Genomic DNA, 24,600 nt, shown 5'->3' with positions numbered 1-24,600 from the left:
TTGGTGTGCTAACTAGTTTGGAGTCTTCCAATCCAAATGTTTTAAGTATCTCTTTGATGTACTTTGATTGTGTCACAAATATACCATCTTTTAGTTGATGTACTTGCAATCCAACAAAGAACTTGATTTCTCCAAAAATAGACATTTCAAACTCATGTTTCATTTTGTTAACAAAACTTTTGAAAAGTACTTCCTTTACTCCGAAAACTATGTCATCCACGAAGATTTTAGATACAAGAATATCCTTACCTTCTTCTAATTTGATGTACATGTTGTTGTTATCATCAGTTCCTTCAAATCCTATTTGTACTAGATACTTGTGAAGTCTCTCATACCAAGCTTCAGGGGCTTGCTTTAATCCATCTAGAGCCTCATGCAATTTGCATACCTTGTTTTTGTTATTTTCATCAACAAATCCTTCTGGTTTCTCTATGTAGACTTCCTTTTCAAGTATACCATTCAAAAATGTGGACTTAACATCCATTTGATAGACTTTAAATCCTTTGAAGGCTGCATATGCCAGTAAAGTCTTTACTCCTTCCATTCTGGCAACTAGAGCAAATGTTTCTCCATAGTCTAGTCCTTCTTCTTGTGCATACCCTTTATAGACTAGTCTTGCCTTGTTCCTTGTGATTTCACCATTCTCATCTAACTTGTTTCTAAACACCCACTTAGTTCCAATTACATTTTTGTCAGATGGTCTTAAGACTAATGTCCATGTCTTGTTCTTCTATGACATCTACCCATCATCCTTATCATCCAACTAATTCAAAAAATTTGATGTAACAAACTTATTGCTACCGATCTGGAAAATCTTTGACTTAACAAATAATGCAACAAATCGACATCATTGGTTTACTAATGCTCGGCTCCTTCTGTGTTACTCAACTTCTATTGTTATTTTACTAGCACTTGGCACCTATAGTATTTTTGCTTTGCTCAACACTTGAAGGATTGCTCAGCACCTATAGCATTTTTTCTTTGCTTGGCACTTGATCTTCACTTGGCACCTGAAGGCTACTTGGCACCTGAAGATCACTCAGCACCTGAAGGATTTTTTGTTACTTGGCACCTGAAGGATTCTATGTTACTCGACACCTAAAAGATTCTTTGTTACTTGACACTTGAAGGATTCTGTGCTACTCGGCACCTGGAGTATTGCTCGACACACACTAAAGTTGAACTTGCTTGGCTTCAACTAAGAATTTTCTCAGCTTCAACTAGCTTGCACAGCTCTCTCAAATGAACTTAGTTAAACCTTACATCTTTGATATGTTTTAGTGTGTCCATCCTCTATGTCTTAGAGTATGTCATCAATACACCATTTCATCAATGGCTTAGCTGATCCTTATACTTCATTACAACATCATAACTTCAACCTTTCTCTAGGTACTCTAGTTACATCTTATTGATTTCCACCTCCTTGTCAATCAACCAATTGATAATACTTGGATCTCTTAAGCAATTGTCATTCCTGCAAGTAGCAAGTTTGACATCAATGACAAAACAATGATTGAAAACATTCTTTACCAGTTCCATTATTCTTCATTCATGATCTTTTCAATCATTTCCACCTCTAAGGGGGAGGCTTCTTCCTCTTGACCTGCCAGTGGCACCCTTCATTCTTCCTCTTCTTTTTTGAGTTCTTGTTCTTGTCCTAGTGGAGGCAATTGCTCAAACTCTTGGACTTGAGTTGCCAACTCACCTTGAGGCTCCACTTGTTTAGGATTTTTTTGCAATTGTTGAGGCATTTGGGCCTAAGTTATTTTTTTCTTACCCTTTTCCCCTCTCTTCCTTTTCACTCCTCTATCTACTTCAAAATACTCAAATTCCCACTCATGTTGATGAACCATTTCTGACCTCATTGGAGATTGAGTTGGGAAAGTTAGTACCATAACTTTTACACCTTTTCCTTTGATAGGCCATATTGTGGCTTGTAGAGGAACATCTTGTGGAACTAGATCAAGTTTGAAAGGCTTCTTGATCCATTCCCTCATCAGTTGGACTATATGGTGGACTCTATAGTTGATATCTGCATTCTCATCCCTACCAATCTCTAAATCCATAATTGGCCTATTGTAGATTTTATCCTGATTGTACAATGGATCCAAGAAATATTCAATGTCTTTCTTGACAACCTTGAGTGGGATCTTCATTTTCAAGGCCTTTTCTACCACATATAGAGTCATTCTATGATTATCCCTTATTCAGATATCATAGTCGTCTATTACATTTATCCAATGATCCTCTAGTACATGTTCTTGTATGAATAGATTTCTTTCTAGGTGCATGACCATCCCTATGTTGTAAAAATAAGGGTTAGGGGATTTGTACTCTTTTAAGGGATACTGACCCTATTCCAAATCAAAGGTCATGATGTCTTGTTTCTACTTGACCTCAAAAGCACCGATGGTGATTGGCCATACCCATGTCTTCTTGTGATGTTTCCTCACTCTGTCATATGTAGATGTGAGTTTCTTGGCAATCTTGAACAAAATGACCTATCTAATGGATATTTTAGGAGCTTCTTTGGGTTTACTTGTGTGCCTACTACCCTGAGGTATGTGATGTTTTGAAATGAATGTAATAGGTGACAATCTCTATGATTCTAGCTACTACGTCTACGTACATCCATTTGGCATAATCACCCTCTATGAATTAGATGATTGAAAATATAAAGTTATCATTCACTATCTTGTATTCTTTGCTTTGATTTTAGTGTTTCTTCTTCACCAGCTAAGGATATACCACATAGGGCCATGCATTAGCATCTTGCATGCTGCTTCATTTGTAAAGTCCCAGGTAGTTGGTTGTTTTGGCTACCAATAAGTACACCAAATATGATGCCATGTAGAATTTTGGGTTGGCCTTAATAGTTACCAACTGCTCATCTAGGTTATCACTCAACATTGTAGCCCAATCAATTGGTATCTTGGCCATTCGAATGGTTTCTTTAAAATGGACCATCCAAATATTGAGATGTCCAACTACTTGTAGTCCCATAACCCTACTTAAAAGAATGATAGCATATCTCACATCATCTTTTATGTATCCCTGGGTCATGTCTACCTTTTTGACTTTGAAACCTACTAGTATTCTATCAATCAAAAATGATGATTGAAATATCCCTTTGGCTCCCTTTTCATTTTGTCGATACCATCTTTTTTCTCCCTTAGAGGATATCTGCAAGTATTGATCAACCCTTGGAAGGTGGAATACATTCTCAATGTTTTGTGGTCATAGGTCAAGAACTATCTCACCTATGAATCTCTTGACAATATTTTCTTAAGTGACATAGTTTTCTACAAGAGCCATGGTGAGTTATAAAGACTATATAAAAATAGAATGTGATGCTATGTTGACTAACCTTGATCAGATGAGTTCTGACACCATTGTAGATCTTTCTCTTAGCCTATTGTAAATGGTAAGGAAGGTGTTATAGTCAATATGTCCTAGATCAGTGTCTTTGATCTCAGCATTTTCATCCTAAAAGTAGGATTTTCTTAGTGTACCTGGGTATTTGAAGACAACTAGTTTAGGAGCTTTCATTTTAGCCATTGAAGATGATGATGATGTGATTTAATCTACACAAGAAAGTAGACATTAGTCCAGATAGCTAAAAATCTAACCCAAAAAAACCCTAACTAACAAAAACCTAGCTTAAAATACTCAAAAATAGTTAGAAATCAGTCCAATCCCCCCATAAGCCTTGATATGCAATATAACACACCTAGTGCACCCTTACAGGCACACTAAGTGCACTAAATGACCATTTTAGTGTAGTTGTGCACATAAACATATGTGTACCTTGGTGAGGTATGCACATGTGCAAGGCAAGTGTGAAGGGGGGAGAAACTTAGTCCTTCCATGTTTTTTCAAAGTGAAAACAAGGGTGTGGACATGTGCACCTTGATGGGGTGTGCATGTGAGCAACCTAATGTGTTAAAGTTTCTTTAGAAAGGTGCACATATGCAAACCTTGGGTAGGTGCACACATGCACACCTTGAATAGGTGTGCATGTGCACACCTTTTCTTGACTTAGTGCCTTAGGTTCATTTTAGGGTGTCTAGCTTTATTAGGTGAATAAAGGTGCATATGTATGCACCTTTAGCATCTTATGTTGTTTTAGTTGCTTTGCAAGTTGGTAGATAAGTGCAGTGGATGATGTGCGGAGGTGCGGGAGTTGATCAAGCATGAAGATAGGTGAGGGGTAAAGGAGGTGTCTCAGGTTTATATAGACTTTGACCTAGGGTGTTCACCCTCTGAAGGTGTACACCTATGCATGTGTGTAGGTGCACATCTTTGAAGGGAGATAAGTGTGCACTTGTGCACTTAGTGTACATGCACACCTACATAAGGTGCCCATGTATGCTAGTGCACATTAATGCACTTACTTTATAAAATCTTCCAATTTTCTCCTATTTTAATACCCCAAACTCACCTAGTCAGAGACCAAGGCTTAACCCAAACTCACAAAGAGTTCCAAAATGACCTAGGCCCCAGATTAGAGGTCTAGGAGACAAAAAATTACTAGGGGCTCCCCATTTCTAAGAGAAATGGGACATGCATTATAAAACCACAACAATACATAATGATAAAAATAAAAAATTTACTCATAGTTACACTTCAAATGCATGCATTGACTAATCGAGACATAAAAATGGTTATATCATTTCACATAGAACATTAAATAACATAGCCTCTAGATCACAATTTCTAAGGGTAAACCTCAAACCCCCAAATGACTTGTAATAGTGGAAATATGAATCAATGATAAGAAACAAAAAATTGATCACATAACCCCACATACGTAAATAAAGAGAGGTAGTCAAGGTGATAGATCCTCTCAATCCCAATATTAAGAACTAGATCTAGAAATATTAGTGCTAAGAAAATGAGAAATGGGCACTAATATAAAATAGGTCTAGGGAATAATAGGGGAAAAGATAAACACGTTCTTGAAAATCCTTTGTGAGATGATAAGCTAGGGAAAGATATGTAAATAAAAAATTTAGATATGCTAAAAGGATGAACAAGGTAGAAGATACACCTTTTATGTAGGAGTTGATGAAATCTAACTCCACAGTCACCAAGATCACCTGCACTACAAATAGCTTGCCAAAGAGAAACCTAAGGAGCAAGAGCTTGAAGGAAACAAAGAAAGAGAAAATATTTCACAATAGGAAAATGAAATTGCTATGTGAATGGATGAATTTAAAATGAGAGAGAGATTGAATATAAAGGCCTCAAAGAAGCTTGTAGAACAAGCTGGAAAGAGCTAGAAGATAAGGTTGACAACTAAGTATACTTCCACAAAAAGGTGGAATACACTAGAAGGGAAAAAACTCCCATGTTATCAACAACTTATCAACTACAATTATTAACCAATGCATTTACCTAATTAAGCTTAAGTAATAGAATAAATAATTAATTATTTACTCTAACAGCCCCCCTTAAGTGCAACTTAGGGGAATGCCTTAAGCTCACAAAACTAAGAGAAAATGCAAAATGGGTCCTAGCAACAAGGCCATGTTAAGTACACATGTACAATGCAAAGAGATGAAACCTCTAAAAATGGAGAAAGAGGGAAAAACACATGGGGAAAACCCTTCTCTAAAAAGAGGTAAGTACAAACACGCAAAAAAAAAATGAAGAAAGGAAGGAATGAAGGAAGGCCTCAAAAAGACCCCCCAAGGATAACTTGCATTGGAGATGTTTCAAGAGACTCTCTCAAAATCATAAGTACAACTAGCCCCCCCATGAGAGATAGAAAAGATGCCAAAGCCCCCATAGAATAATGGAGCCCTTGGAGAAGGAATCAAACCAATGAAACTTCAATGTGGAGCAAACAAGGGAAGAAAACAAGGAAACCCTTGAATGCGAGGGAAAACTAGAAGGTCTAACTAATGCTCAAAGGAGAAAATATTAGGATCCTAAAAGGGAATCCCCAAGGCAGCTATGATAATACTATCATGAATGTTCACTATATAATCTACAATAAGTGCACCTAGAGGCTTGATGAATGCAACTGGAGGATCTGGCATAGCAGAAGAAGAATCCTACACAAGAGAAAAGACCTCAACTAGATGTGGTGTGGAAGTCAAAATAGGGATCTTAGGAACAATAAAAAGGTTCAAGTATCCTAACTAAACCACATGATGCTCTTGCAAAAGAGAAGAAGTGTGCTTCGACAATGGAGATGGTGGACCAAAGTGTGAGAAGGTGTAGAGATGGGTGGAAGGATCAACTGCCCCTATAGCAATAAGGCATCCTATTGTACGATCCCAAATGAAGACTAAATCTACTATGAACTCAATTTTCTTCCCTGATCCACTGTGTGTAATCTAAGAAATTGAGAGAAGGTTTGCAGACAGAGATGGAACATACAATACATCATTGAAGGTGCCATCTTGAATTCTAACTGAACCTTTCCCACAAACTGGTAGCGCAGTGTTATTGCCCATGTGAATATGAGGAATGGGAGAAGCCTCAAGAGTAGAGAAGACACTTTGAGAAGATGTCATATGGTGAGAAGCACTTGAATCCAGTATCCAAGGGACCTGGGAAGGGGATGCAATGGATGCTTGTAATGCATGAACCTATCCAAAATCTGATGTAGAGGATGAAGATATGGAAGAAGACTGAAAGTAATACCCTTGTGAGGTAGAAGAGGATGGAGAAGAAATAGTGCTCTTCTGAAGAAGAGCTCACAAATCTACAATCTATTTCTCATAGCCATCAAATCTCTTCTGAAAATAATGTGCCTCATCATGAGATCCTTTCTGACAATAGAAATAACTAGGAGTCTCAGTTTTCTTTTTTTCCTTCTTCTTAGAAGATGATGAACCAAAGGAATCTGATATCTACTTCAACTTCTACTCTTGTGTATCCTTGGTAAGAAAAGCTTGCGAGTATGAACCTAAAAGTGAGTCCATCTGATTGATCTTGGACTATTCACAAGTTAACCAATCAAAAAAGATCTCAAATGATGGAATCCTATGTCTATCACCCAATGCATCCATAGTGGAGTAGAAGGTGGAAGAGGAAATTTGATATTGGCCTTGCAACTTGGAGAGTATAAAAAAGATACATTCATTATCGGTTTTATTTTTCCCATATCCCTACAGAAGTGTATGCATAGATTTAAACTTCATCAGGAAGTCCTCAATGGTAGGAAAATTAGTAGGTGTTAAAGATGTCAACTCTACATTCAAATGAAGTGCTCAAAACTTATTCACTTGACCAAATAAAGTCTAAAATTTTTGCCAATAAGCCTGTGGAATAATCAAACCATCCAAGTGAAATAGCAGACTGTCTAAAATGCTGAGTGCAATCAATCCCATGGCTTCATCCATTTTGTTCCTGCGCTGTAGAACCTCAAAAGGGCATGTAAGAGTAGGTTGGTGCTCATCCAGAAAAGAACATAAGCCTCTTGACATGAGAAGACTAGTCATTTGTGCCTTCTAGGTGTGGTAGTTGTTTGGTGTGAGACGAGTCACAAATGGATCCGGCATTAAGAGAAAGAAAAAGATGGAAGTAGAAGGGTCTTATCTAAAGAAAATTATAGAAAAGAAAATGCTCCTCCAAAATGAAAAAGAGATCAATTAACCCCCCCCTAATGTATGATTTGGGCACTCTATACTTAGTGTGACTATAATAGCCAATTTAGGGCCTATTTTTGAAAGTAATTTTTTTGTCCATAGAACCTATAATCTAATTGTAGATCTAGAAAGTAGACAAAAAAATATGCACTTTTAAAAAAATGGAACCTGATTATGTATCCAGATGAGCCCATATAAAGCATTTAAAGTGGCAAAAATTAGGATTTGAAAGTTGCAAAAAAATTAAGGAACAAAGATGTCAAACCACCTACACCAATGTGTAGATTATGAAATCCTACCCCAAAACAAAAAAAATTGCTCAAAAAAATGAGTTCGTATGAGGGAGATATCATTGTTTGAAAATCACCTCTATAGTTATTTTTTCTAAATCACCGTTGTCACACCTCCAAAAAATAAAGAAAAAAGCCCAAAAAATGATAGATCTATTATGTCAAACCCTCTTTCTCATTTTTTTCCAAATATTGAAAAAATGCTCTTACTCTTGATTGAACAAAAAATACAAACAAACTAGGGTTTGTGTTTTTGAATTGCAGCTTCAAAAATCCTTCAACCAAGAAGCACCAGGGAGGCTTTGATACCATGTAGGAGTTGATGAAATCCAACGCCATAGTCACCAAGATCACCTGCAGTGCAAATTGTAGACACCTAAATTTGATTACACCGCTTTGGTAATCCTATTTAGCTATCTCTAAAGGCATCATTAATTAAATTCCTATTTAATTAATCCTTTTCCATCCCCTAGCTGATTAATTTAATTAATCATCTATAGTCCTAATTAATAAATCAAATAACCCATTATTTATCAATTAATCCTATTCTCCTATCTAATTCCAAATCCCAAATTTATTAAAATCACTTTAATAAATAAAACCTTCAAATCTAATAACCCCTAAACTATCCTAAATCCTCCATTTAGCCTAATCCACCCCATCCACCCATACTAACCTAGCTTAGCCACTAACTCACCCACCCTCATGAATGTCATCCACTTGCGCATCTCTAACATCCTTAATCTAATCCTAACCCAAGCCTAATCCCCCCCTAACCTTGTCACATTCCCTAAGTGAGCTTAAGACTTTCCTAAGCCAAATCAAAGTCTCCTCCCTCAAAATATCCCAACCATAAAATTTTATCCCAACCACAAAGCCTTCAATGCTCTTACATGCTCTTAAAAGTTCTTACAAGCCATTATGAGGGTCATTTAAGGCCTTGATCCTCCTTTGTTGACTCATCCTTGCCCTTTCCTCCACCCAATGACCTTGTGACATGTGTCACTCTCTGATTGGTGCTAAACAAGTACAATCCATGTGCTCCCATTTTAATACATCCTAGCCCTCCCTAAAGCTTTCATCTCTCCTTGCATCTTAACCCTCCATCTCTCAAGTCCTTGGCCTATAAATTAGATCCCCTCCCAAGACATTCTATCACAATCCTTAAGCTAAATTTATAATTCCATTTTGAGAAGCCAAGTTCATACCATTTTCACATATCCACACCAAAAATCCCAAATCCATCTCCACCATTGAAGCCATTTTTGAAGCTTGAGCATACATCCCAAATCCATATCAAAGGACACCTCCCTAAATCAAGTGAGCATCCTCATTGAGAGAGCCCATACATGGCTCACATTCTCATTTGAGGACCTCATTTTGTCTCATCTAAAAGTTTATATTGATTTTATTGGTTAATACTTTGGTTCTTAAATAGATTAGTGTTTCTTGCTAACATATTAGTGTAGACACAAATAACTTGCTGAAGAGAAACTTAAGGAGCAAGAGCTTGAAGGAAACAAAGCAAGAGAAAATATTTCACAATAGGAAAATGAAATTGCTATGTAAATAGATGAATTTACAATGAGAGAGAGAGAGAGAGAGATTGAATATAAAGGCCTCAAGGAAGCTTGTAGAATGAGCTAGAAAGAGCTAGAAGATAAGGTTGAAAACTAAGCATACTTCCACAAAAATGTGGAATACACTAGAAAGGAACAAACTCCTGTGTTATCAACAGCTTATCAACTACAATTATTAACTAATGCATTTACCTAAGTAATCTTAAGTATTAGAATAAATAATTAATAAATAATTAATAAATAATTAATAAATAAATAATTATTTACTCTAACATTTTAAACCTTGTTTTATGCATGTTGCACTAATCAAAATAGATGAAAATTATTGGATTTGGGCCTAAAACTATGGGATGCACAAAACCCATAAATTATTTGGTGATTTATAAGGGCCAAAATGGATGATCGGGGGTGACCTTGTTGACCTTGTGTGTCAAGGGTGACCTAATCAACCTTGTAAGAATGATTGTGATGTTGATTCCAATTTTACAGTTTCAAAATAAAGATGAAAATGACATCCAAATTTGTAAACTATTTGCTAATCTAAGATCCACAACCTATAATAAAAAAAAAAAATTGGGGGGATTTCCTTGGTCAAAGATTAGTTTAGGAATTAACTTTGAATTGAAATAATTGAAACGGCATAAATGTAAAGAAAATATACTAATTTACCTTACAATAGTAGGGTTTCTTGAATCTAATGCAATGTGTGTGCTTCACCAATTGACTTGGATCAAGAAGATGAAGATGAATGGATGTATAAAATTAAAAGGATCTTGAAGATCTTTCTAGACAAACCCCTTTAACAATGTGATGCTTGAATCCTTGATCTTCAATGGAGGATTTTTTTGAAGGATGATTGAAGACATGAAAACTTGAGTGCTTGCATGCTAGTGTGTGAGTGCTTTTTAACTTGTGAATGCTTGATATGAGATTATATATGATATGATCTACTATATATGGATCAAATGGAAGAAATGGAAGGGTTTATAAAGGGCTTAGAATTGACTAACTCCCATGGCCTAAACCTGCCTAGGAATCAACACCCCAATATTATTTGGATATGTGACCTAAATAAAGGATGCAAAATAAGGCCCACTTAGGGACATACTTGTAGAATTTAATGATAAAAAATTTCATAGATCCCTAGATATCCTACATAAAAATAACATGTTACAAGGAAGAAAGAAAGGTAGAGAGAGAAGGGTTTGCTAGAAAAACAAGAAGATTGAATTTACTTCTACAAAATAGAATGAATGAATTTACAACCAATCAATCCTTATGAAGGAGATTGAAACCCTAAGAGGTAAATGACATTTACTAATTACTAATTAATTATTAAATGGAAATGCAAGGTGCATAAAGAAAAATCTTAACAAGGGAAAAAGATAATTTAATAAATGAAATGAAATTAACCTTTTTCTCTAACACCCCCCTTAAGATGAGCAACAATGCAGATACAAACAAGGCAAGGAAACTACAATGCTAAAAGAAAACTTGGGTCCTGGCAACAAGGCCTGATGAGGTACCCAATTGTACACTAAGAAAGTGTCACACTCTAAACCATTCTATCCAAGTGATACCATGAGTTTAGAATACTTGAATGTCGGCTTAGAGCTCCCTATCCACAGAGTGCAAGAGAGTATTATTCAAATGTGAGGGCTCTTAGCTGAGCCTTAGGAATGCTCTTCTTGCTAGTAAACCATGCAATGGGAGGTTTTCTTAGAGACAAGATGAAAGAGTGCAAATGTCTACCAAGGACTCCTCAAAGATGCAATGTAAATGGAGACTAAGCTAGAAGAGAATGCAAAATGTAGCTATGATAAGAAAGATGAAAGGTATACAAAATCCAAGCTAATTACTAAGTGATTTAAATTGTTGCAAAGAAAGTACATGAACATGCAACTATGCTAAAAATTCCATATAATCTTATGCTAGTATGTGGTGGAATGAGAGAAATAAAAGAAATGGAAGTTCTCCTCAAAGCTCCAAATAAACTTGTTAGAAAACCTGTAGCATAACAATATTCAAAAGGTGGATGGCCCCTTTGAGGGGAAAACATCTCTCTCTTTTAAAGTCATACAGACAATAGAGATCAAGGTCAAGATGTTGATGATCAATGGTGGAGTTCAAAAAGGGAAGTGATCCATGTGCACACAAAAGTCAACTAATAGAATATGAGTTCACTTTCCATATAAGACAAAAGTCACAAAACCTTTTCTTTTAATTTGTAAAATAGAAAAAAGACTTTATGTGTGCACTTTAAGTGGGTTAGAAGAATGGGATCTTTTATTTAATTAAAAGGGGACATGTTCTTTTAATCAAATAATGAACTTAGGATAGCATGGTCAAACTATAGGTTATAATCAAATTAATTGATTATTAGCAATTTGGTCTAGGTAAATGATTAATTAAATTAGCCAAAATGCTAAGAAGAGGGCTAATAGTCTAGATGACCAATTTTATGTGATTACATTTTCCCCTCTTTGACTAATGTGTGATCGATCTAGGAACACATTACATCAAAGAAAATATAAGCCAAGTAGGCAGCGATAGATATAGATATCTAATTCCAAAGAACAAAATGCAAAAAGAGATAGCAAATCCTGAATGTATAGCCTGATAGTGGTAGTACTAAACACTATGAAAAAGATGATGTTAGAATTCAAGAAGAATGTTAACACCTAGCAAAGTAGATAGATCAAGAGAAAATGAAAAGATCAAACAAATACTCCTAAGAAATAGGCAGCTATAGTAATTGATGATATATTATTTTTGCCCTCTCGGGATTGAAATTGAAATGAGGTAAGGGGATGTAGAAATGAGCAAGATATTATAAAATTGAGATATAGTAGTGTCCAAGATGATAGATAGATGATTAGAACCAAAGCATGACCATAAAGTAGTGATAGAATGCCCCAGTTTGATCGAAGTTGACCATGAAGGATAAAGCATAAAAATTAGGTCAAATCAAGTAGAAAGATGATTTTAGATATGATGAGGTGAATTGAAGTAGGTCATAGAAGTGATGAAGACATGAAGAAATGAAGATGACCAATGATGATTTAGAGATTAGACCAAAGAAGATCAACTAATTGCTTAGAAGAAGGTAAAATTTTAAAATGTGATTTTGACTATCAAGATGAACTTGGATTTCAATTTTGATCCCAAAAATGGATCTGGGATGTCAAAATTATCTAGGGGTACAATTTTTGTAGAATTCCAAGGAGTTTGAAAATTAGGTCAAAATGAGATCATAGGCTATAAAAGAGGTCCAAGTTTCATTTTCAATTTCATTTTTTCTTTTGTGAATTTGGAGATCTTAGAGTGCTTTGGAGAGAGAGAAAATGACATTAGTGCACAGTTGGCCAGACCATTATGGGGTGCTAGTAAGTTTGTACTTTTTCCCACATTTTAAAGCTTTTGGTACCTTTTTTGCACATTTTAGATGTAGAATACAAAATATCGAGTGATATTATAAAAAGTATCACATGAATACTTAAGAAAATGTTGTGCGATATTTCTCACAATAAATTGTATCACATGGGTAGTTCAAAATATGTTGTATGGGACATAGCCATTTTTCACTCGAACTCATGTGAAATATCACATGATAGAAATGTATCACACTAGTACATAAAAATCTATCATACAATATTGTATCAGCATTTTGTATCACCTATGTATAGCAAGAATTGTCGCACAAATTGGTTTAAAGAATTTTTTCATTGAGTTTTGCATGTAGATCATGTTTTTGATGTTTTACAGATGTTTGCATGTCTTGTTTTTGCAAGAAGTGTTTCTTACAGTTCTCATCAGAGCCCCCAAAGTGGTGGGGTTGTGGTTTGTACAATATTTGATAGATGGGGAGATTACTACTATTTTGAGTATGGGTTTGAGATGGGTTATACAGATGTCCCACATATGGGCAAACCATGGGTTACTAACTGTGCTGGCTAAGCGATGGCATACTGAGCATAATAATTTCCATCTACCAACTAGAGAGGCCTCGATCACATTAGAGGATGTATATCTCATCCTCCAAGTACCTTCCTATGGTGATCTAGTGAGTTTTATGTTTGATTGCTCTATCATGTTGACAAGTTTTGATTTTGATGTGATGTATAGTGATGCCAAGTTGGTTATATGTCACAAGTGTGTTATGATTAGACCTTGATATAGGGGTGACCATCATAGACCACCATCTAAGTTGGGAGTCACTCATTAATGATTATGGTGTGGATTACCCCATATTGAGCTTGTTATGTTCATTAGTTGCTTAGGCCTTGGTGACTGATAAGAGCTAGAAGGGCTTCCCACTAGGATCGGGCAGACTGGTGGCAGACTTGATTGCATGGCCTCACATGATGGCATGGGGGCTAGCTATTCTAGCATATATGTATCACAAGTTATATGAGGTTTTGTACCATGAGGGTCATTCTTGGGCATGTGGGAGTAGTACTAGCACAAATATGGGCGTGGGAGAAAATTGTTGTGGTCTGATCATGGTTGCAGCTATGGGAGTGGAGCCAACCTTACAGTTTTGGATATATAGGATTTGTTCCACAAACTAGTGGGGACATTACCTATTACTAGTAGATCTTTGATGAGTTGACAACTTTTACATGGCATCCTTATCAAGAGTTTCATAAATGGTTGAATTCCTAGGAGCTAGAGTATATGAGATATAACAGACCACTAGTTGATAGGCACCCAAAGATTATGGAGAGATTTGTTATTAGCTGGGTATAGTGGTAGTTTTTAGAGTGCTAGGTGGTCATAGTGGAGACTACTACCTATTCTCATTTCCACTCAGATGAGGCATGAGGATGGCTTCTTATGCTAGATTATTAGACAACCATCTGAGAGACAACAACCTTAGTGTAGACTTCCTAGGATTATCACCCAGATGTAGTTGATGCAGGAGTAGATCCAACCTATTTATACGAGATGCAAATACATCCTTTTCTACATTTTATAGAGTTAGATGTGATACCCACAGCAGGGGGACATGAAGGAGGAAAAGGCAGAGGTGGAGATGGAGGCAAAGGAGGGAGATAGATGGAGGTCAAGAGGGTTCCTTATTTGGGAGGTGGTGGATGAGGGCACACACCATGAGGGAGGTGAAGGAGGAGGAGGATGAGGAGGTACCACTGAGGTGGTGATAAGTAGAGTAGGTTGAGGCATAGGTAGAACAACCTACTAGGGGAGATGAGGACCACAATGCGAGGATCTAGACCTTAGAGGTGGAGCTATAGGTAGCTTAGGTCACTATTGTAGTACAAGACCAACAACTTATGGATGAGTGGGCACGAGGGGAGGATCTTTGCAGGGAGGGAGATGCTGCTAGGTGAGAGGCATCACATCATGGTGCACACACCCCATACTATTATGCCACCTATAGGGGTGTGGTGCCACCAAGGCAGGGACTTCCCAAGTATTCAAAGTAGGAAGGTAGATCAAAGGGTGCGGTATAGCCACCATATAGGAGACAGGCTCTGCTACCAAGGCCACCACTAGTGGTAGAGGATGCTAGTCATTCATAGGCTATTTTTGATAGTTTTGATTGTACTCCATATATTTTTGTGATGGATATCCATATTTTGGATCCCATATTTGTATATGTACTATGACACATTGATATATATATATATATATATATATATATATATATATATATATATATATATATGAGATAATGTATTTGATTGACAGATTTGTGCACTTGTTTCAGTTTGATGGATGTTTCAACATTTTAATTTTCATGTGGTGTTTTGTTTCTATTTCTTGCTCATGTATGCATTTCTTTAATGTTTATGTGAATATGCTCATGTATCTCTCTCATGTATGATGTTTTAGCTCTCATGTCTATGATATAGACTTATGTTTTTGAAACATGTGACACTTGGATAGATCAAATGTGATTTTTTAGATTAACCCCTTATGATGATAGAATAGAAAATAGGGATGAAGTGGAAAATCAAGAAGATGAAAAGACATGATAAAGAAGAAAGCAAAGAAAGATATGAAAGTAGTTATTAGGTATGTCTGAAAAAGATGAAGAGAGAGCTCTCGCCATATGCAAGAATGCAAGACTATGCTAGAGAATGATCCTATAATGCAAGCTAATATGAAAAGTGGTTCACCACCAAAAAGTGCATAACATTTAGACTCTTAATTTCATCATTGAGAATTTATTTAGGGAGATCATGAGATCATACAACCATCACTAGTATAACTATGAGGATATGAATATGATCGATACCAGATAGGTATGTGGAAATCCAATCTAAGCATCAGAGACATGTAAGTTAGGATGGCTACATGATTAGATTCCCTAAGTTTGTTGTAGCAAGATTACACCTATATCAAGGCATAAGCACTAGGATAACCCCTAAGTGTGGTCTTGCAAAAATAGTCAAGGATGACATGTCTATAAGTCAAAGTTTCAAATAGGATAAGCATGAATGCTTTAAACACTATAGATGAACAAAGTATACCCACAAGAAAAAATCAAGAAAACATTTCCCATGCCCATAGTCTTCTAGTCAATGACATGCTTGAAAGACTATTAGGGAGGGATCATATTGTAGAACAAGATTTAGTATACAAAGAACATTAACAATAAAGTAAACATTCACAAACTAAAACTAAATTCACATATATGTTTAGACAAAGAAAAGCAAACAAGAAGTGCAAATCTCAAAAGAGAAAACACTCCATGCTTTCTTGATTTTTTAGATGTGTCCTTTGATGTGGATGTATGCTCAATTGCTTTCCCAATTTCTTCAATGGTGGAGATGGATAATGGCAAATTGGTAGCCTTGTGAGCTCTCAATTTGGCATATAAGGTTAAGATTGATGACTTTGGTTCTCAAAATAGCATGGTAACTTTAGCTCAAAGATTGTTATTTTTTTTGCTTGGGAGGGGATTCAATTTATAGGCTAAGGGCTTGAGGGATGGAGGGCTAAGATGCAAGGAGAGATGAAGGCTTAAGGAGGGCTAGGATGCACTCAAAGGAGAGCACATGGATTGTGCTTGTTTAGCACCAATGGGAAGGTGACACTTGTCACAAGGAGGATGAGTGTCAGAGGGTAGGGTAAAGGGTTGGTTAAACGCATGATGAGTGGTGTTGAGTATGTAAGAGAGATGTAAGAGGGATGAGTGTGGAAGAGGGAAGAGTGTGGAAGATGGATGTAAGAGTCATGAGTGGGCTTGTAAGAGTATTTTATGGTTTTTAAGAGCACTCATGACTTGGTGGTTGGGATTTTTGAGGGGAGACTTTGGTTTGGTTTAGGAAAGTCTTAAACTTGTTTAGGGAATGTGACAAAATTAGGGGGTGGATTAGGCTTGGGTTTAGGATTAGATTAGGGATGTTAGAGATGTGCAAGTGGATGGCATTAATGAGGATGGGTGAGTTAGTGGCTAAGCTTGGTTAGTATGGGTGGATGGGGTGGATTAGGCTAAATGGAGGATTAGGGATAAGTTAGGGGTTTTTGGATTTGAGGATTTTATTTATCAAATAGATTTATTTAATAAATGGAGATTTTTAGAATTAGATAGGAGAAAAGGATTTAATTGATAAATAATAGGTTATTTGATTTATTAGTTAGGACTATAGATGATTAATTAAATTAATCAGCTAGGGATGGAAAAGGATTAATTAAATAGGAATTTAATTAATGATGCCTTTAGAGATAACTAAATAGGATTACTAAAGCGGTGTAATCAAATTTAGGTGTCTACACATATAGCAAAGAAATCATGATAGAAAGCACACAAAGTAGATAAGATCAACATAGCTTAGTCACATTTAAATGTTTAAGTGTGTGTGTAAGTCACTTAGCCATTACTTCAAGACTTGAATCTAATAGTGAGAAATATCATGACATCAGAGACTATAGGTAAATATCTAAGAAGTGTTGAAAAAAATTTGATGTCAAGTTGGGTTGAGAAACACTACTTTATGAGTTTCCAAAGAAACCCTAATGCACAAGGGCACCTCAATAGGCCAAGCATGTTAGAAATAATAGTTCACCAATATACTGAGAGGGGGGTGAATAAGTTATATAAGAATTTGAAACCTTTATCTTCTTAAACAATCTCAACAATTCAATCAAAGTAAACAACAACCATAAAGAGATGCGCATACACAATTACACCAGATATGTTGACTAGGCAAACCCTTGATCAAAAAGGAAAACCCCTAGTGGGAATGATGCCCATAAAATGATGCACTAATATTAATATTCCTTGTTAGAGGATGGACCTTGTTAGGAGTCTATTACAACAATTAGTACAAAGAGTCCCTGTTAGGAGACTTTGAATCCCTGTTAGGAGATTCCAACCCTATTAGGAGTTGTAAAAGGTAGTTGAAACCACTATCCAAATAGCTTTAGGATTAGATCAACAACCCCACTATCCAATTGATCTTGGTACTGTTACCTTGAGAATAATAGATGTGAGACAATCTTTCATTTCTTTCTCTATCTATTACATCGGACTGCTTCACCTTCAGATCATGCAATCATATTTGGAACTTAGTATCCATCAACAATAACCCTTAAGGTCACTTACCCACATTAGCAAATCACTTTTCTCTACTACTCCTCAATTTGCAATTTTTCTCTGCTTCTCAATCTCAGTCATAATGTCTAAAAATCAAAAAATATGTTTCCTTTATACCACACTCAATAATAAATCCTTGAGTCAACTTCACATTTTATCATCCATTAATTAAATGAAATGCTCATTTAATTAATGCTATCAACTCATAGTTATACCCAAACTTTCACACGTGCAACTTTTGCATCAATGCACTTGCTGACATCATTAGTGGTTAGTGTACTACCTCCAGTTAACTACTCAACCCTTCATTTCAAATAAAATGCTCTATATTGATTGTACAACAAAAAGTATTTTTCCAATGCTTTGTTTCTATGTGGTTCTCTATAAATCATCAATATCTTTTGTACACTATTGATTTAGATTTTGCGCACTTGCCCATGTGATAAATACATGTTGTAGTATGTGCTAGTAACTGTGCATAAGTAGATCCATAATGTATTGTCCTTAATACAAAAAATCATAGTTTTTTGCTCTGTTAGTCTTTAACAAACTTATTACTATGTTGTCATCAATGACAAATATAGTTATAAATACATCATAACAATATTCTAAAATACTCCCCCATAGCATCAATATTCATGCTAACAATCTCCATCTTTGACATTGATGGCAACATAGATGAAAAACATCTAGTTCCAGAATACCAACAAGTCTCTTTATCAATCAGATCTTGCTAAATCCTCAAATGTAACACTTTTCTCCCATAGTACAAGCTCTCTTTAATGTAAGCTCTCTCTAATTTTTTTCATGTCACTCTCTCCTCCTTTGACATCAATGTCAAAGATAGTATATGAATGGTTCAATTTTTTGAATATACAATAATCTATTAGCACGACCACAATCTAGTTTGTTGCTTTACTACTTTTTCATATAACTCTATAAACAACACGAGTGTCTAAAGACACAATTGTATACCAATTATTAATTGCCAAGATTCCTTGCTAACTCTGTTCATCATAGATACTCCCCCATAGAGGAAGCATCAAAATTTAGTCCTATCTAACAATAGTGCTATGTACCCTAGACTAATGCACTTTTGCATCTTCTACTCTAAGCTATGTAGGGGCATAACCTCAAGCATATCTCTCAGGTACTCAAATGTATCCTTTGGTAAGGCCTTTGTGAAAATGTCTGCAATCTGTTCCTTAGTGTTAATGTACTCCAATCTAATTTCTTTCTCAACAACTTTCTCTCTCAACACATGATATTGTATGGCAATGTGTTTAGTCTTAGAATGAAAAATAGGATTCTTAGACATGTTAACTATACTTGTGTTATCATAGTAAATGATAATAGGTTTTGTGAATGTAATTCCAATATTCTTCATCATCTACTTCATCCATATGTCTTGATTATAGTTGTTTGCTACTACAACATACTTTGCCTCTGCAGTACTTTGTGAGGTACAATATTGCTTCTTGCTAAGCCAATAAACTAATCTTCCTCCAAGGAAGAATGCTCCTCTACTAGTGCTTTTTTTGTCATCCCTTTCCCTGACCCAATCAGCATCTATATAATTGCAAAGAGTGAAATCATTGCTTCTATCATACCAAATGCCATAAATATTTGAATATCCTCTTTACTGCTACATAGCGATATTCTTTAGGATCAACTTGAAATCTTTCCACAATTCCAACTACATTAGCTATATCTACTCTACTATGAGTCAGATATTGCAAATCCTCCAATCATAGATCTATATTTCTTTTGTTCAATAGTAGGTGTCTCATCCTTTCTTGATAACTTGTGACCAGATACCATAGAAGTTCCAACAGGTTTACAATCTTCTATACGAAATCTTTTCAGCAAATCTTTCAAATACTTGGTTTGAGAAATTAAGATACCTTCTTTGTTCTTAACAATTTTCAATCCTAAGAAAAATTTCATTTCTCCTATCATGCTCATCTCAAACTCATTCTTCATATCTTCTAAGAATTTGTTATAGCTTCATTATTTCCTCCAAAAATGTTGTCATCGACAAATACAATAATTATCAAAAAACCATCTTTAATTTCTTTCAAGTACTAGTTATTGTTTGGTTTTCCTTTAGAAATTCCAAGCTTTGCTAAGTATTTATCCAATCTTGCATACCAAGTTCTAGGTGCTTGCTTTAATTGATACAAGCCTTTCTTTAATTTGCAAACCATATCCTTCTCTTTTGTCAAAGAAAAACTTTTTGGTTGCTCAATATAAACTTCTTCTTCAAGTTCTCTATTCAAGAATGTTGACTTAACATCCATCTAATATACCTTAAAATTATTATTTGTTACATATACTAGGAACATTTTGACTACTTCCATCCTTGCTATAAGTGCATATGTTTCCTCATAATCAATTCCTTCTTGCTGAGAGTAACCTTTGCATACAAGTCTTGCTTTATTTCTTATTACTTCTCCCTATTCATTCATTTTATTATTGAATACCCATTTTGTTCCAATCACATTTTTGTCCTTTGGTCTAGGAACTAATTCCCACATGTCATTTTTAATTACTTGCTAAAGTTCTTCCTCCATTGTTTTTATCCAATGATCATAGTTGATTGCTTCATCTATGCTCTTTGGTTCTACATGAAATATTAGGCATAATTCTTCATTAACTCTGCTTCTTATCATTACTCCCTTTTCTTTACTCCCTATTATTTGATCAATGGGATGATTTCTTATCAAATTCCTATTTGGGGTAGGAGTCTTTGCTTCAACTCTTATTTTAGGTATTGTTCTCTGTTCTTCTCTTACTACTTCAGTTTGTGCATTATTCTACAAATCGTTGTTGATTTTGAGAAATAGTTCGTTGGCTCTATTGATCATCCTAGAATAATCATCTCCATCAGAGTTATAATCCATCATCTTTTCTTTAGTGCCAAACTTTTCATCAATTTTAACATTTGCACACTCTACTATAGTTTTTGTTCTATAGTTGAAACATCTGTAAGCTTTACTTTTTAATGAAGAGCCAAGAAACATACCTTCATCACTCCTTGGATCAAACTTACTAATATCATAATCTATTTTGATGTATCATTTGCTTCCAAATATCTTGTAGTATTTGACTCATGTTGAGTGACCAAACCATAGCTCATAGTGTGTTTTGTCCATACCTTTCTAATTTACACTCTATTTAGTGTGTATATTGTTGTATTAATTGCTTCTCTCCAAAAGGTTTTTGGTATATCATTCTTGAATAACATAGCTCTTGCTACTTCAACAATTGATTTGTTTCTTCTTTCTGAAAACCCATTCTACTTAGGTATATGGGGTGAAGATAGTTATCTCCTAATACCATGCTCTTCACAATAGATATTGAATTCCCTAGAAGTGAATTCTCCTCCTCTATCATATCTTAAGCTCTTGATTTTAACTCCAAATTTATTCTCAACTTTGTTTTTGAATATCTTAAATTTCTCAAATGCCTTTGATTTTTCCTTAAGAAAAGCTACCTACATCATTCTAGTAAAATCATCAACAAAAATCATAAAGTACCTTTCTCCATAGAATCCTCTTGTTCTTGCAAGATCACTTAGATTTGTATGAACCAATTCCAGCTTTTGTGTAGTACAAAACTACTTGCTAGGAAATGAGACTCTCTTCTCTTAGCCAAGATACATTCCTTACAAATAATGTCAGTGGGCTTAGTGATATTAGGTAAATCTCTTAGAGAAAATGTAGTACTAGCTTTCATAATGTTTTCAAAGTTAATGTGACAAAATCTTATGTGCCATAACCAACTATTGTCAATCTTAACTACCAAACATGTTATTTCAATGGAGTTTAACTAAAATGCATTACCTCTGGTTCTTGTGCCAATGCCAAGTAGTTTTCTTTCCTTGTTTTTGATAATGCATGTGTCATTACCAAACTACAATTGGTAACCTTTGTCCATAAGTTGTCCAATGCTCAACAAGTTATGCTTTAGACCATCAAAAAAATAAACATCATTAGTGTATGTTTTACCATCAAGTGTGATAGATCCAATTCTTGTAATGTGATAGGCTACATTGTTCCCTACTCTAACAATTCCTCCATAATGGCTTTTGAATTTGAAAAACTTTTTCATATCACCAATAATGTGATGTGAACAACCACTATCAATGATCCAATATTTCTTTTCAACTTGTGAGATCAATGCACTTTCTTCTCTAATTTTTCTATCACGATCATCCTCCTTTATAGCTATGAATCCTAGGTCATCTTCACTCAAGTTTTGATCTAATTCTTCTTCCTTTTCTTCTTCATTAGCATATAAACAATTTTTAAGTCTTCTAGACTTGAATCTTCCCTTATAATTTCTTTCTCTTTTAGGACACTTAGATGCATAATGACCATATTCATTACATGTCCAACATTTAAAGATATTCTTACCATCCTTTTCTCTTTCCACAAGAGCCACTCCTTCCTGGATCTTTTCCTCAATAGACTTGTTGGTGCTAGAAATATCTCCCTACACTTTTGTGTTCTTTGCTAAACCATGTTTGATATTCAGTGAACTAAATGTTGTCTCAACCTTTGATAATTCTTTGGATTGTCTCAGATCAAATTCTACATCTTCCAATCTACCAAGCAATATTTCTTTGGTGAAATTAGTAGTACAGGGTATCATCAGTTGAATCATTTGTGCTACTATCTTGAAAGGTGGTGTTACACTTTTCAAGATCTTCCATATCACTTCATCATTATATTTATTTTCATCAAGAGATGTAATTCCTACAACAATCTTAGATATTCTACCTACATAGCTTCTTACAAATTCATCTTCCATCATTCTAGCATCTTAGAATGTGTAATACAAATTTTTTAATCTAACCCTTTTTGCATGTGTATCATCCTCATAATTAGCCTCTAAAGTTTTCCAAATTTTATGAGAGGTTTTGAGTTTTTTTAACTGACCGTGGTCACCTTCAGGTAGAACTGACAATATTTCTTCTCTTGCCCTTATGTTGCACATAAATACTTCTCTCTATTCCTCAGTGTAGGTTTCAAGATTGTCTTCTTCCACAATATTCTTAGATGCCTCAGTTACAAGCCAATATCTTAGAACCATGCACAAGAGATGAGTCTTCATTTTATCCTTCTAGCTATTGTAGTTTGTGGCATCAAATCTGGGACTTTCCTTCCTAAACAAATTCACCATGGATCTCCCAAAGTTATTAAACTTCCCTTAAAGGACCTAAAGCTCTTATACCAATTATTAGAAATAATAGTTCACCAATATAAATAAGAGTGGGGGTGAATTAGTTATATAAGAATTTGAAATGTTTATCTTCTTAAATAATCTCAACTATTCAATCAAAGTAAACATCAACCATAAAGAGATGCGCATACACAATTACACCAGATATGTTGACTAGGGAAAACCCCAATGAGAATGATGCCCACAAAATGATGTACTAATATGAATATTTCTTGTTAGAGGATGGGTCCTGTTAGGAGTCTATTACAACACTTAGTACAAAGCATCCCTGTTAGGAGACTTTTAATCCCTATTAGGAGATTCTAACCCTATTAGGAGTTGTAGAAGGTAGCTAAACCCACTGTCCAAATTGCTTTAGGATTAGATCAATGAACCCACTACCCAATTGATCTTGGTACTATTCCCTTAAGAATAATAGATGTGAGATAATCTTTTGTTTCTTCCTCTATCTAGTATGTCAGACTTCTTCACCTTCAAATCATGCAATTAGATCTAGAACTTAGTATCCATCAATAGTAACCCTTAAGGTCACTTACACACGTTAGGAAATCACTCTGCTCTATTGCTCCTCAATTCATAATTTTTATTTGCTCAATCATAATGTCTAAAACTTGGAAAATATGTTTTCTTTACACCACACTCAATAATAAATCCTTGAATTGGCTTCACATTTTATCATCCATTAATTAAATGAAATTCTCATGTAATTAATGTTGTCAACTCACAGTTATACCCAAACTTTCATACATGTGACTTTCGTATCTATGCACTCACTGACATCATTAGTGGTTAGTGTACTACCTCCAATTAATTATACAACTCTTCATTTTGAATACAATGCTCTATATTGATCATACAACATAAACTATTTTTCCAATGCTTTGTTTCTATACAATTCTCTATAAATCATCAATATCTTTTGTACATTGTCGATTCAAGTTTTGCACACTTGCCCATGTGATAAATACATGCTATAGTATGTGTTGGTAACTATGCATAAGTAGATGCACAATGTATTATCCTTAATACAAAAAATCACAGTTTGTTGCTATGTTAGTCTTTTACAAACTTATTACTATATTGTCATCAATGACAAACACAGTTATAAATACATCATAACAATGTTCTACAATACTCCCCCATAGCATTAGCATACATGCTAACAAAGCAGCTATGTCCCCAAGATGAGGAAAAGAAATAATCCCAAGCCAGGAAATGTGTAGCAAAATGGGTGATTGAGACTGGTAGACATAGGTGCAAGGGCCTCATGTAGCACCTATTTCCAAGTTTTCATGACTTGGAAAAAAATTTCAGGA

Source organism: Cupressus sempervirens, chromosome 6 (assembly GCF_028749045.1).
Source record: "Cupressus sempervirens isolate cs-2001-9-10 chromosome 6, ASM2874904v1, whole genome shotgun sequence".
NCBI lineage: Eukaryota > Viridiplantae > Streptophyta > Pinopsida > Cupressales > Cupressaceae > Cupressus > Cupressus sempervirens.
Note: the sequence above shows the minus strand (reverse complement) of the source record.